Raw genomic sequence first — 15,708 nt, 5'->3', positions numbered from 1 at the left:
AATCCCAGTCTATGTTTGGAAAGTTAAAATCCCTTACCATAACCATTATACTATTCTTACAGATAACTGAGATCTCCTTACAAATTTGTTTCTCAATTTCGTAGTATCTACTGGGGTGTCTATAGTACAATCCCAATAAGGTGATCATCGTTTTCTTATTTCTCAGATCCACCTTTCAAACAACTTTCCTGGACGTAATCCCAGGAATATCCTCCCTAAGTTCAGCCGTAACATTATCACTAATCAAAAACACCTCTCCCCATCTTCTCTTGCCCCTTTTCTATCCTTCCTATAGGATCTATACCCTGGAATATTAAGTTGCCAGTTCTGTCCATCCCTGATTAATGTTCCAGAGGATGCCAATAGGAGGAACACATAAAACAAGCAAGAGGAGGCCAGTTAGTTTAACCTCTGTAAGTAGGAAAATATTAGAACAAAGCTCTGTCAAGGTCATGCTGTTGGGTAAAGTCAAGGGTGAAATAGACAGATTTTTAGTCAGTGAGGGAAGAAAGGATAATGAGGATAAGGCAGGAAAGTGGAGTTGAGGATGATCAGATCAGCCATAATCCCACTGAGAAGCAAACTGTGATGGATTGAATGTTCTCCTTCTACTCTTACATTTTATACTTCTTTGCCTACAGCAGCATTTTAACAAGAGGTGTGGTGCACTCCAATGTGCAGCAATGCAGCACACAGCCATATTGTAAGTGGATCAGATGCAGTAAGGCTGGTACATGTCCTATGCCAACATCCATAGATGGGAAATGTGTGCAGCCATTGTCTATTGAGCATGCCTTGAGATGTTGGGACTGGTGTCCAAGTTGGAGGCTTGGAGGAGCAAGTAGCAAGCTGGACTCATCAGGTATCTGCTCTGACTTGCATGTCAGTAATTACTGTCACCTAGTTTCTAACTGGCAGTTGGGAGAATGTGAAACTGTATTTAATGAGGTGAGATTAACCAATAATGAGATGCTACAAATGGATATAAATAGGCCTCTTCCTGCTCAATTCACGTCTCACCGGTCAATGTTTAATTGGAAAATGTTTTGCTGTCATTGTCAGGAATCTCCTTACTGCCAATCTTATCCTATTTTCACAACTTTCTCACCATGGCCATCCCAGGGATGTGCAGACTATGTGGAGTAGCCATGATAAATGTGGAGTTACAGGGACGAGTGGTGTACTCTTTGGAGAGTTGGTGCAGACTCAATGGGCCGAATGGCCTCTATCTACTCTGAAGTTATCCTATGATCTTCAGTGGCTGGGAAGTTTCCAGCCCATGTTGTCAGCTCAGCAAGCCCACCTATTGTTTCTGATCTGACTTTGTGAGTTAACTTCTTAAATCAACATGATTCCAACTATTCAAGTGACACATGAACTATGAACTAGATATTTGCAACATTACACGTTATGTATTTTATTACGTCTGCATAAAACGATGGGCAAATTCTCATTTTTGTTTTCAAACCTTTCCATGGCCATCTAATATATCTCCTTAAACCTGTTTTATTTTAAATCATTCCCCGTCTTATTGTTTCACTGCTGTTGACCCACCTTCAAAGACCTAAACCTTGATGTTGCCTCAATAAACTTTCTCTATCTCTGTCTTTTAAGACACTTTTAAAATCTTGGCACTATGTCTAAGCTTTGGTCTAATTTCGCCTCTTCTGGCTCAGTGACAAATCTGTCTTGCTCCTTTAAACCACGTTATAGCTGCTATACAAAATGCAAGTTATTGAAGTTGTGCCATAATAAGCAGTTTTCTTTGACGTGGACGTAATTATTCCCCTTTTCGTCAAATCGTAATTGGATTGTTGGTTCGATTATTTTACTTTGCATGTAACTAAATGCAGCTCTTCAAACCAATTGGGAAATTTGGTGTTTTGTGAGAAACGGCAAAAAAGGAAGTTTCATTCTTACTATTTCTGAGAGAAGACTGCCAATTGTGCAACGAATTGTGCCACCAAATAATGGCACATTGAAGAACCGGGATTTCCATTTCGGGGGAAAGTAACTTTTTAAAACATCTGGCGCACGGTAGTGCCCCTTTAAGTGTTTGGCTCTGTCAGAGTCAAAGGCGGAAGCAGCAGCAGCACTGGGCTGACAAGTTGGTCATTGTCACATGACTGGGATAATCCAGTCCAGGCACGAAATCGAAAGAAGCTAGTGCTGGTTTCACTCAGTGGCTTGGTGCAGTGGGAAGGGTGTGAGACACTCGGGGGCTTGGTGCAGTGGACAGGTGAGTGAAGACTGGCTGCTGGGAGCCGGGTTGACTGAAATTGATAGCTGACTGTAGTTGTGACTGTATCAGTTTCACGCCAGGGACGCAAGTTGCAGCATGCGAACCTCACCCGGACAGTGGTAGAGTCATACAGCGTGGAAACAGACCTTTCGGTCCAACTGGCGCGAAATATTCATTCAGTATCTCTTCCATCGCCTGAGGGTAACCCCGCCAACAGTTTGGTGGAGAGAGGGGTGGGGAAGAGTCTGACGTGTGAATTTTTTTTAAAAATGCAGCAGCTTCATAGATTTTAAAATACACAAGCTATCTGTGCCGCTTCGAGTGATGACCGAGATTGCTAAACTAGTATTACCCTCACTATTGTACAAACCGGAAAGAAATCTGTTTCTAAGCTAAACAAGTCGAACTTGCCTGCGTTTGGCCCATATCCCTCCAAACCTTTCCTCTTCATGTACTTATCTAAATGTTTGTCAAAAACCTTTTGGAGAACCGGTACTTGCCATCAGTTAGATTTGTAGCATTTGACATGTCTGTTTTCTTACCCTTTTTAAAATAATACCTGCACTGTCATACCGACTGCTTCCTCATTTTCATTTTCCCTTTGATTGTGGCTCTTGGCCTCTTCCTTTCATTTGCTAGCTGGCAGCTGTGTATTGATTTTTTTTTAAGTGAAGCTACCAAGCGCTGTATTAAAGCCCTATGGAAAACGGGAAAATGTTAGAAATACTCGGTCATCGGGACTTCCAATGAACAAGTGTTTATGTTAGGTTCGCCAGGTCCTGCCTTTCGGTTTTACCGTTTCCTCAAATGAAAAAAAGGACAAAACTGAAGTGAATGTAGAAGTTGACTGGAAATACCGGATTCAAAATCACTTTTATATATGTGGCAATTTAGGTACAATATTGAGAGACAACCATTATGAGGAGAATGTGACTCCTGCCAAAAGACAAATATCCTGCGTAAGCAAGGATAATTTGATCATGTTTATGCAACACGTTCGGGAAATAGATTTCTTTTCCGGTTTGTGGAATGGTGAGGGTAATACTTGGGAACCTCGGTCATCAGTCAGAGTGGCACAGAGTTATAAAACACAAGCGATGAAGCTGCTGTACATTTAAAAGTCACCTTTTTAGGTAACTTTTCGAGGTTTATAAAAGTGAGGGGCATGGATAGGGTAAATAGAATGTCTTTTCCCTGGGGTGGGGGAGTCCAGAACTAGAAAACATAGGTTTACGGTGAGAGGAAAGATAAAGGGACCTACGGGGCAACTTTTTCACACACCAAGTGGTACGCGTATGGAATGAGCTGCCAGAGGAAGTGGTGGAGGCTGGTACAATTGCAACATTTAAAGGGCATCTGGGTGGGTATATGAATAGGAAGGGTTTGGAGGGATATGGGCCAAACACTGGCAAATGAGGCTAGATTAGGTTAAGATATCTAGTTGGCATGAATGAGTTGGACGAAAGGGTCTCTTTCCGTGCTTTACGTTCTCTATGACTTTATTTCATATTATTCACCACACTCCCAAATGGCTGGTGAAGTTTTTCCTTCTGCACAGTTCCAATGACACCCAAACAAGTTTTACTAATGGATGATAAGTTTTAATAACAACAACTACTTGTTTTTGTGTAGTGTTGTTTTATGTACTTTGAGTCCCCATGAGTGCCAAATGATGGAGTGACTAAAATCAGGTATGCTTATGATGGCAATATTGTAGCTTGGAAGTTTGGTTGGTTGAAGGGGATTACAAAGATTGGAAATGGCAAGGCCATGGAGAGAATTGGAAATAAGGATGATGATTTTAAGATGGTGTTGCTTAACCAGGAGTCAGTGAGGTCCCATCTGATGGACAACTGGAGTTTGGTGTATGTTACATTATGGATGCTTCTATTTAGAGGAGCTGAAGTCTGAGGGTGGAGCATGAGAGTTTGGTCAGGGGGCATAGAATTAATCAAGACTTTGTTGCTGCTGTACTGGCTGATTGTAACTTTCCTCTGTAAAATTGATTTAGCCTGCTCAGATGGCCAACATACCATTGTTTGGAGAGGCTGCATTGTTCAAAAGGGAAAAAAAATGCAGAATGGGTCTGCAGTCTATAGTGAGTGGTTTGCTGTTGAACCAGCTGCTTGCTATCTTTGCCATTTCAAGCTCACCATTGGTCTGTTTTGGCTTCCCTACTGTCCCATTGAAGAATTTTGGTTTAAGTTACTTTAGGTGTCACACACTTTGAATTTCTCTCTCTCTCTCGCTCTCTGGCATTCACCCGGAGCACTGCTAGCCATTTTCCTTGGGTATAAACTGTCCTCCCTTGCCCCTGAACCCCAGCATTACACCTTGCTGATGCCCAACCTGTTCATTTACACTCTGAAAGCCATAATGGTGGTCACAGCCAATAACCAACCACCATCTCCCTTCCCAATTTATTCCAAGTTCCAATCATTCGAACTGAGATTCCCTATTGCCTCCTTGTCCCATATCTATGAATGTCTCTGCTTCCAGCCCCCACTAAAGCTTTGATTCCCCACCCCTTCTAGCATTGATTTCCCCCATTCAACAGATCCAATGCTCTTAAGCCTTTGGAAATCTCGACAGATGGACACCCTTGATCTGTAACTGGCTCTGGCAGTCAGTCCATTGACATGAGTGACCAGACCCTGACACCCCTGACTCCCTGACTGTTTGTATTGGGCTGACTGCAGAAAATTCCCTGGACTGCACTGGGGCAGATCCCTGGGCTTTGAGTATCCCAAATGGACTACTGACTTTGTGATGGAATGTATGGACTATGTCTGCTACTTTCCAAGTCTATATTAGGATAATTCAACTTCCTCATTATCACTGCTCTTGCATTTCCGTATAATCAGTCTGCAGCCTTGTGCCCCTACCTCCTTACTATTTGATGAACTTCAAGATACAGCGATTGACAATCGCTCTTCTATTTTCCTTTTAATGCTAACCAAATTATGTATTTGACTCCTCAATGACATCATCTGACTTAAGTGCTATTGTAGTATCATTTTGTTTTGCTCCTTCCCTCCTTTTCTTGAACACTTTTTTTGGCCATCTTAAGTTTCCAGTTGCTTTCCTTGAGCAAGGTTTTTGTTATTGCTTCTAAAATCTAATTCTATTTGATGACCTGCAACTTGCCAATCTTAGTTACTCTGCATGTGGATAAGCACACACTGTACTGAATACTATCTCATTATGTCTTGAATTTCCCCCTATTTGATGCTTTTCTTTCTTTTTTCTGAACTCTATTTCACTCCTAGAGTGATTTCTCTCTCTTATCCAATGTCTCATTCTGGTTTAACCATCAACTTACCAAATTAATGTAAATCTCCCTAATGTATTAATAAATCTTTAAAGTATTGTGAAGGTTGGGAGCTGGTTGTGTTCGTTGGTCTGTTTAAGCTGGTAGGTTTGTTGACAGACACTGCGTCCCTTTCTAAGTGACATCATAAGTGCTGTGTTGCCTCTTATGAATCTTCTCCTTAATAGCAATGATACCCAGCATGAGCAAAACCAATGTCGTGTACAAAATCCCATGCAAGGACTGCACAAAACACTACATAGGACAAACAGGAAGACAGCTAACTATCCGCATCCATGATCACCAACTAGCCACGAAATGACATGACCAGCTATCCTTAGTAGCCACACACCCAGATGACAAGCAACATGAATTTGACTGGGACAACAGTACTATTATAGGACAAGGAGAAAGTGAGGGCTGCAGATGCTGGAGATCAGAGCTGAAAACGTGTTTCCGGAAAAGCGCAGCAGGTCAGGCAGCATCCAAGGAACAGGAGAATCGACATTTCGGGCATAAGCCCTTCCTGAAGAAGGGCTTATGCCCGAAACGTCAATTCTCCTGTTCCTTGGATGCTGCCTGACCTGCTGCGCTTTTCCGGCAACACGTTTTCAGCTATTATAGGACAAGCCAAACAGAACAGCCAGGGAATTCCTAGAGGCATGGCACTCATCCACAGATTCAATCAATAAGCACGTCAACATGGACCCAATATACTGACCACTGCAGCGGACAGCTGGAACTGACAACCGGAAGTGGCAGATTCAAACCACTATAAATGCCGGAGGAAACATCACAGAAGCGCTTCACAGGAGACTCCCAAGCACTGAGGATGTCACCTAGACAGGGGACGAAACGTCTGCAACACAAATTCCCAGCTCGGCGAACAGAACCACAACAACAATGAATCCAGTTCTGTTGAAGTATAATCTCCAACTTTAACTAGTTCCTGCTGCCCTAGGAATTTAGAGAACACTGTCCCATACCATTTCTCCATATATGATGGTTAGCAGTTTTCACTATACGTTAACTTTAGTTAGTAACTTTCCCAAACACATTGGATCGTACATATTTTTAACTTGCGTGTTCAGTCATGTTATGACATGTTGCTGGGTCCAGTGTGATTTGAACTCAGCTTCTCTACTTCTGAGCCAGAAGATCAATCACTGTGTGACAAGGTCCCATTTACCTTCACAAAATAGCCTTTTGCAGGAATTACATCACAACCATTGAGAAGATAAGCAAAGTCACAAGAAAGTGGAGTCATCAATACAGATTTAGCAGATAAATCTTATAGTAATCCCATTGCCATCGCCATGGTGAGAAAAGTTCAAGAAATGAAGATAGGCTCCATGTAAAACAGAGCAAAAGATGAAAAGTGAATGCTTAGTTAATGAAATTCTCAATGAGTGGCAGTTAGTGGCAACTACACAATCATCATTGTAATAGAGGAAGAGGGTAAGTGAATGATACTTTTAAACAACCTGTTAAAACATGTTATGACACACCTTGGGAGCTTGTGGGACATAAACTAAGTCTGACCCAGAGTCAGAGACACAAACAACTGCACCACAAAGGCCCCCAGAGGATTTGAGTAGCATTGGAACAATATATTTCACACAGCTGAGACCGATGCAAGTTGTTATTGTGTTGCCTTTCGTGAGGGAATGAGAGAATGTGTTCAGGAGTAGAACAAATTCAGTGATGGTGAATGGTTTCTGAGTGTCACTTTGGTTCAGAATTTCCAGTTCTTAATTATTCTGGAGAAAGCTGCAAATATGAAGTCATTTATATCAACGGTAAAAGGCTAACTGGAGCCAGGAAATCTTTAATGTGCTTTCATCTGTAGTTACCACCAACAGGATTACAGTACTAGACATTGCTCCATTCTAGACAGTAGCTTGCAGTATTACTTTTACATTGAGACAATGGTTTTGCTTATGCTTTAATATGAATGTAGCTGAACAAGTAAAGAATTTGAATGTTTGTCAATGTGTACACGTTCAGGCGATAAGATGTGCAACTACATCCAGTCGCAGAAATCTATCTTGACAAGAAACAGTAATTCCAGCACCTTTTTAATATTGCAGATGTCTGGAAGTATTTCAGAGAATAAAATATATTGCATATTAACAGGAGAACTTAGGAAGATGACTGTGATTTAGGAGACTTTTTGAAGAGAGAAGTAACAAGATATGGTTTAGGAAAGCATTGGAATGCCTTATCGAATAGAAGGGAGAGGAAGAAGGGCACAGGAGACTAAACTCGCAGCAACAAATCTCTATTTTGGGACACTGGTTAGAAATGTTTGTAGAGATGCGGTGGGGTGAGCCTATGGAGGAACCTGTGAAAAATGACATTGAATTAAATTAAACATCGAACACAGTTGATGAAAAACTAATTGTATGTACTTCGAATGTGAAGAGATTTGGGGGAAACTTGATTGTCATTCAAGAGAGTATATGGAATAAATTCCACATTTTTCTGACTTGAAACCTGTTTTATGATTATGCTGATTTTAAGATGTTGTTGCAATGAGATTGGCAGGGAATTGAGGTGCAAATTGAGACAAATGGATGTAATTTCCTGATCACATTCCCCTTCATACCAGGAAATTCTACTGTGGAATGCTTTGATGATATCTAACCTATCTATCCTTGATGTTATAATTGTTTGTTTATTTCCTGAAAATATAATTTTCTGAACAGTGGCTATTCCCTGTGTAATAGCCGGATATTTCTAGCTTTCCCAAGTTTCCATGAACCTATTATGAACCTTAACAGGAAGGTAGGATTATGTGGGAGCCAGGACCAGAGGGGAATTTCGATACGATTTTTTTCTTCACTTGTATTGTTCTTGAAATCTAACTTTTTATGCCAATGCTTCTATTTTCAAAAGGACCACTGAATAGAGTTGTTTCTATCTGAATATTCAGCATCACTTTATTGCTCATGCAAATTGCACAACTACAAACCATAACATACATAGTTTAGTTAATGGGCACAATTTAACAATTATGTTGATGACTATGCTGTAACTTTGATGGAATTATATACAAAAGTTGTTTATGCTGAGTAGTTACTATTTTGGTCACTTGTTTGTGTTTTGTAGTTGTATTCCTATAGTTTGAAATATTTCTGGATGCTAAATGCTCTTGCATACATCCAAAAACATCTATCAGGTCTGTCCTTGGTAAAGTGGTAGTCTAAGTGTCTCTAGTTTTACCTGATCATCCTGGGTAAAAGGACATATTTGCCTACATTCAGCTACATCTTTTTCTGGAGGCAGGAATCTGACTCTGAATATGCAGCAGTGTTTGCAACCAGTGTCAGTCCAGCATTAATCCTTTATTTTATGTAGAGGATATCATTAATGTGTACTAATAACATGCCTTTATGGATCGTTAATTTCTGATAATTTCTTGCTGCACCACTGTAAAATGTTTCCAAGTCTGTCCCAGGCAATTTTGTGGTCTAAGTGAAGCAATTAATTTGGTGCTTTTTGAGCTGTGTGCAGAGCCAGTTGACAGTGGAAGTTGTTATCCAATTAATTTAGATTGATTTTTAATTCCAAGAAACTGCCTTGGAAAAGTAATACATTTAATGTGCTTTTACCCAACCTCTCCATTTGTTGCGATTTTGGAGATGCTGGCGTTGGACTGGGGTGTACAAAGTTTAAAAATCACACAACACCCGGTTATAGTCCAACACTAGTTTTCGGAGCACTGCTCCTTCATCAGGTGGTTGTGTAGCAGTGTTGACCCACAATCACCTGAAGGAGCAGCGCTCTGAAAGCTAGTGTGCTTCCAGTTAAACCTGTTGGACTATAATCTGGTGTTGTGATTTTTAACTTTCTCCATTTGTTGTAATTCCTAAGGAGCATTCAAAACTTTCTAAAATGTTCGTATTTATCACAAAGTCAAGCATAGCGGAGTGAATGAACATTGCCTTCAGTTTACAGAATCATATGTTGGTTACAGCATGGACTGAGACCCTTTTTTTTGTCTGTCTGTACTCTCTCTCTGACAAGCGCAGCATGCTTAGTCCCAATTCGCTGGCTTTTTCCTGTAGTCCTAAAATTTTGAGGTTTCAAAAGGGAACTGAATAATTACCTATCATTGAACTTGCCTCCACCACATTGTCAGGAGGCACATTCTAGATCCGAACCACTTGCTTGGATTTTTTTTGATGGGTAAAGCTTTTTATTTCATATTGTCTCTGGTTTTTGTGCCAGTAAGTTTCAATTGTTCTTCTCTGGTCTTCGATTCTCCTGCCAGCAGAAGGTTTCTCCCTTTTCTTTTATTTTGTCTGGTCCACTCATTATTTCGAGCACCTATATCAAATCTCCTCTTAATTTTCTTTTCTCTAATCTATCCACGAAACTAAAGTTCTTAGAATTCTCAATATTTGTGAAGTTATACTTTCTGTAAATGTGCCTAGACAAAGCTTTTCACTGTGCCTTAGTACACGTGACGATAAATTCAATTCAGCTCAACAAATGTGAGCTGTCCAGTTGACTGGGTTTCTAGGTTTTGGCATCTGTGTTAATTGTGGGAATTTTTAAAATGCAAGATGTGGCAACAAAATGCTAACAACCCCATTACTTTCTTCCACTGCTTCCTTTTTCCGAATTTCTTTTTGTTCTAATCTGCTGAAGATACTGATTCCTACTGAGGTCCAGTTCCATTAATTCAGATAATTCTCTACAAATATTTCTGATCAACCTGTTCAGAGATGTTATGACACACCTACGGAAGAGATGCAACTTTTTGATTTTAAAAGTAGGGACATTTGCTGTACCATAGGAATTCCAGGCAGCTCCTTAAATCCTACATAACAGACCTTTCTTCCATGTGCATTAACTTGGGTGAGAAGCAATCAGATGTTTCAGTCAAATAGCCTGCGAGCAGATACATGTCTGGCTGTCCAGTCTTAGACATTTGACATTGCACAAAAATTAGATTTATTGGGTCAAAACTGGGACTATTACTACCCTTCCCTTCCCTCGCTTTCCCGCTCCTCCTTCTACTCCCCCCCCTTCTCCGCTCCCCCCCCCCCTTCTCCGCTCCCCCCCTCCTCCTTCTCCGCTCCCCCCCTCCTCCTTCTCCGCTCCCCCCCTCCTCCTTCTCCGCTCCCCCCCTCCTCCTTCTCCGCTCCCCCCCCCCCTCCTTCTCCGCTCCCCCCCCCTCCTCCTTCTCCGCTCCCCCCCTCCTCCTTCTCCGCTCCCCCCCCCCCTCCTTCTCCGCTCCCCCCCCCTCCTCCTTCTCCGCTCCCCCCCCTCCTCCTTCTCCGCGCTCCCCCCCTCCTCCTCCTCCGCTCCCCCCCTCCTCCTCCTCCGCTCCCCCCCTCCTCCTCCTCCGCTCCCCCCCTCCTCCTCCTCCGCTCCCCCCTCTAATCTTCTCTGAAGATCTAAGCAAACTGGAAAACAAAAAACTATAGGCTAATTGTTTAAATATGTTATTGGGAAAATGCTAGAATTCATAGAGATAACAGCAGGACACTTGGTCTTGATGCAGTCATCAGTCAACTTGGTTTCACGAATGTGTAATTTTCTTTTTGAAAACAGAGCAAGCAGGGGAGTGCTAGAAGAAAACCAGTGATTGCAGTGTATTGGATTTCCAAAAGACGTTCAGACAAGGTACCATAGAGTCATAGAGACGTAAAGCACAGAAGCAGACCCTTTGGTCCAACCCGTCCATGCTGACCAGATATCCCAACCCGATTTCGTCCCACCTGCCAGCACCTGGCCCATATCTCTCCAAACCCTTCCTATTCATATACCCATCCAAATGTTCTCTACATAAGTTGAGAGCACATTGTGTCAAAGTTGGGGGTAATATGAGTATGGATAGAAGATTAACTTGCAAGCAGGAGACAGTCAGGACAAATGGATCACTACCATTTTCAGGTTAGCAACTTGTAGCTAGTGGAGTGCAGCATGGCTCAGTGCTTTATAATCTGGATTGATGACTTGGATGAAAGGCGCTAACTATATTGTAGCAAAATTTACTGATAATACAAAGATAGGTGGGAATCTAAGTTGTGAGGAGGATAATGAAGAGTTTGTAAAGAGATATAGGCTGAGTAAATGGCAAGATTTGACCCGTGGAGTAAACTTTAATGTGGAAAGATGCACAGTTGCTAGCAAAGCAAAGTATTATTTAAATGGAGACAAACTGCAAAATGCAATGGTGAAGGGTGACCTTGGTGTCCTCGTATATAAATTAGAAAAGGTTAGCATGCAGGTCCAGCAAGTGATCAGGAAGGTGAATGGAATGTTGGTCTTTTTGCAAGGGGGCTAGAGTATAAAAGTAGGGAAGTCTTGCTACAGCTCTGCAAACCATTGGTAGAGTTACAACTAGAGTATACTGTCTACGTTACTGGCCTCCTTACTACGGGAAATATATGCTTGCACTGAAACTAGTTTGGAGATGGTTACTAGGCTGGTTCAGGGATGACAGAGTTGCTTTATGAAGAAAGATTGAAGCTGTACACATTGAAAGATCTGAGACTTTGGGAGGATTTGATAGGGTTGGTGGTAAGAGGATGGGGACATTGACCAACTAGGAAATGGTTTAAAAATGAAACCAATATTTTTCAAGTGCTGCTTTTTGAATTTTAATGGTGCTACTCTATTTGGTTTCTGTTTTTCTGATTTATTTCCCTAATTTGGCACATCTACCATGATGGTCCTATTAATGTTTCACCCAGTTTAATGGTTGCACCTTCACTTTGTCACCTTCTTCCTCCATCTGCCATCACCATCAATTTAGAGGCACCTGGACACTAATTTACACTTTGCTCGATCATAATGGGAGATAATTTGTATCCCTGATTCCATGAGTTGGCAATTCAAAGTATTATTTGGTTTTAAATATCTTTTAATTTAGCAATAGAAAGTGTTCAAGATTTATAATATCCAATCCTTTCTTTTCTTCCTGTCTTGAAAAAGCTTCACCTTTTTGAAATTATTGCACAGTAATTAAGGGTTGTGGGGCCATATTTCAAGCATATGTCCCAAATATGTTGTTTAAAAATGTATTTTGAATGATCAACTGTTCCATTCGGTCTTATACTGAATTGTCAATGCAAATGCAATTAGAGGTATAATGAACGTGGGATAAGCTATTTTGAAGAGATTGCAAACAATGGCTTATCGGTTAGTGACTTCTGGTCATGAAGCGATATCTAGCCTCTTGAAGTTGACAAATTTACTGGACCTTAGCCAAAAAAGGTCCAAATATTTATACTGTGGGAAAGACAGTAGTATGTTGATAAAGGTGGGTGAGGGGGTGTAGTTTTAATTAAATCTGCTTCTATACTGATTTTTTTTTTTAACAACCTGATTTTTAGCTTCCACGTAAATCAATGGTGAGCAATAATGAATGTTTTACCCAATCCCAAAGGGTTCCTAGTATGTGGTTACGTTAAAAATGCCCTGTAACTTTCTATATTTTCTCTAATTTCCCAGGTGGGAAAGCAGATGCATTACGTTTTACTTTTACAACAGTATGTGATCAGACCTAAATTCTACCAGATACCTTTTTGTAGGATGTTTTATTGACCATAAAATAAAAAAACTGAAACTAAACCAATGTCTTGATCAATTTGTTCCCGCAAACTTAAAAGGGTACATAATCTTAGGACATGGTGATATGATCCAGATCAAAGGAGTTTTTAATTGTTGCACTGTGCCCCACTATTGTCCTTTGCCAGCAGTAACATGAAAGTTAAGTCGACTTTGTTAAATTTAAAAACAAGAGTATAAACCACTCGAGTGATTAACTCATGTTTCACAAGAATGTACAAGGGTCAATGTTATACACATTGACTTTTCAATGTTTTGCATTGCTTTTTAATATCTTTGGCAATCTTAAAAACTTCCTAATTGCCAAATGTTCATTTGCCTTGCTCAATTCCTTTTATTACTCACCAACTTCCCCTTCCCCCTTCTTTCATTGTGTCTGCATTTTATAATATTTGTAATGTTCATTTAATCAATAACCCCTCGTTATCTTCTGTCTCCCAAATGTGTTTCATACATGTTCATGTTTACTAGCATTTAATCTTACACAACGTATCTTGTATTTCTAATGTTGGGATGGATGCTCAATTCTAATGGTGTTCTCTCTTAACTGTGACTTTGTTCATTTGTTCACTTTATTTCGTGTTTGTTTTCATTATTAGGGAACTTCACAGCTGAATGTGATTTTGGTCCATGATAAATCTTGACAAATGAAACTTTCAACAAAGCAGCAGTTTTTGGATAGCTGCCTTCAATTTTGTCCACTTGTTGCAACCCTGGCATGGGCAGAATAGGACTGAACAAACAGCATGCTTGTTCAAACTTTGCATGCTTCAACTAGTTTGTAAGACTAGTTATTCATTTGAACGAGTTTGCACAAGTGCAAGTGGAGAATGGTGGCAACTTTAGTTACAACTAGCTTTGGAGTATATTAGCTCTTTTTTTTTTAATTGCCACTTGTCATGTCCTTGTTGAAAGTTTTTTTTTGTTAGTGGTTTAAATTGTTGGGATTACTTGAGCTCAAAGTATTGCAGAAGTTGGACTGATTCGTTCCCTATTTGTTTAATAATTCACAGACCACAAATAAGTGTTCATTCTGGGTTTGTTTGAGCTTTGAAGACTAATTGTTTGAAATGTCATCTGTAATCATCATGTCTGACTGCAAGTGACTCTTGACCTATGGACCTGTTGTGTTATGATACTATATTGATGGAATAAATTTAAAATATCCTTTGTATATTCTTTCCAATAAAAGTAAAAACTCATGCAGTGAACATCTCTCAAGACCACCAGATATCCCAAAGGGCTTTACTGTCAGTGAAGTCACTGCTTTCATGTAGGAAGCCCAGCAGCCAATTTGTAGATGGCAAAGTCCAAAAAGATCCACCTGATAACCAGTGAATTTGTTTTTGTGATGCTGATGGAGGAATAAATGTTGGCCAAGACACAGGATAGTTTTTCAAATCAGGCAACCTTGCTTTGAATCTCACCTGGTGTTGAGATTGTGGAACTTTTTCCAATGAATTTGATCTGTTCTCTATTTTCTGGATGTGAACTTCTTCTTAAATGTATTAAAGTTACAGCCAAAATCAGGAAATGGAATTATCAGTTGAAGAAGGAAATACACAAATTGGCAGCTTGTTTGACATTATGTGCACTCTATTCTATTCCATTGACTTCACTTAATGGATGCTTTTAATGGTGTTTTTGTTTTACTGAAAATCTGATATTGTCATGATTACTTTATAAAAACTAATACCAGCTTTGCAATTTCAAAAAATAGCTGTAGTCTTTTGGATTATTGGCCTTGAATACATTGGAATGTGTTTATTCTGTATTTTAAGGCATGTAAATACTGTAAATGAGTTTTTGAATTTGTTTTAATATAATGAGTATTTATAGGACTTATTACCCCCATGTCTGCATTGGTCCTGAGATCTGAGAGTATGAGCATGGGTTGGCATAAGGGCTATAAATGGCTGTGGGGACAGCTACAGGGGCATAACCTCTTTTCATGTTTGGTTGGGGCTAAATAAATGTTCAACCCACCAATACGAATAAATTCAAACCCAGGACTAGAGGATAATATTCTAAAACACTGCTCTTATTTTCTGCAGATTTTTAAAATCTAATTTAATATCATTTGAAAAGGGGAACTATATTTAGGCTGGATTTCCAATAACACTTATGTTTTAATATTGCTTGGGTTTTGTGAACAACATCTTAGAGTCATAGGGATGTACAGCATGGAAACAGACCCTTCGGTCCAACCCGTCCTGGCCGACCACATATCCCACCTGCCAGCCCATATCCCTCCAAACGTGGACAGCGAAGACGGTTACCTCAGATTAGAACAGGATCTGGTCCAATGGGCTGAGAAGTGGCAGACTGAGATTAACTCCGATTAAATGCGAGGTGCTGCATTTTGGGAAAGCAAATCTTAGCTGGACTTATACACTTAATGGTAAGGTCCTAGGGAGTATTGCTGAACAAAGAGACCTTGGTGTGCAGGTTCATAGCTCCTTGAAAGTAGAGTCGCAGGTAGATAGGATAGTGAAGACGATGTTGGTATACTTTCCTTTATTCGTCAGAGTATTGAGTTGGGAGGTCAGTTGCGGCTGTACAGGACATT

General features: G+C 40.4%; 1 protein-coding gene across 1 annotated transcript in view; it reads left to right on the top strand.

Moving 5' to 3' along the window:
- Positions 1-2,133: 2,133 nt before the first annotated feature.
- The window catches only part of snx10b (sorting nexin 10b), a 50,606-nt gene continuing 37,031 nt past the window's right edge, over positions 2,134-15,708 (top strand). Inside the window, exon 1 of the mRNA XM_087986972.1 lies at positions 2,134-2,239. The gene's annotated coding sequence lies outside the window, so the exon portion shown is untranslated. The remainder of the gene's footprint in view (positions 2,240-15,708) is intronic.

Source organism: Chiloscyllium plagiosum, unplaced genomic scaffold (assembly GCF_037043375.1).
Source record: "Chiloscyllium plagiosum isolate Xiang-an unplaced genomic scaffold, Cpla_swu_hap1 HiC_scaffold_5, whole genome shotgun sequence".
Taxonomy (NCBI): domain Eukaryota; kingdom Metazoa; phylum Chordata; class Chondrichthyes; order Orectolobiformes; family Hemiscylliidae; genus Chiloscyllium; species Chiloscyllium plagiosum.
This window is presented reverse-complemented; position numbering and strand designations above follow the sequence as displayed.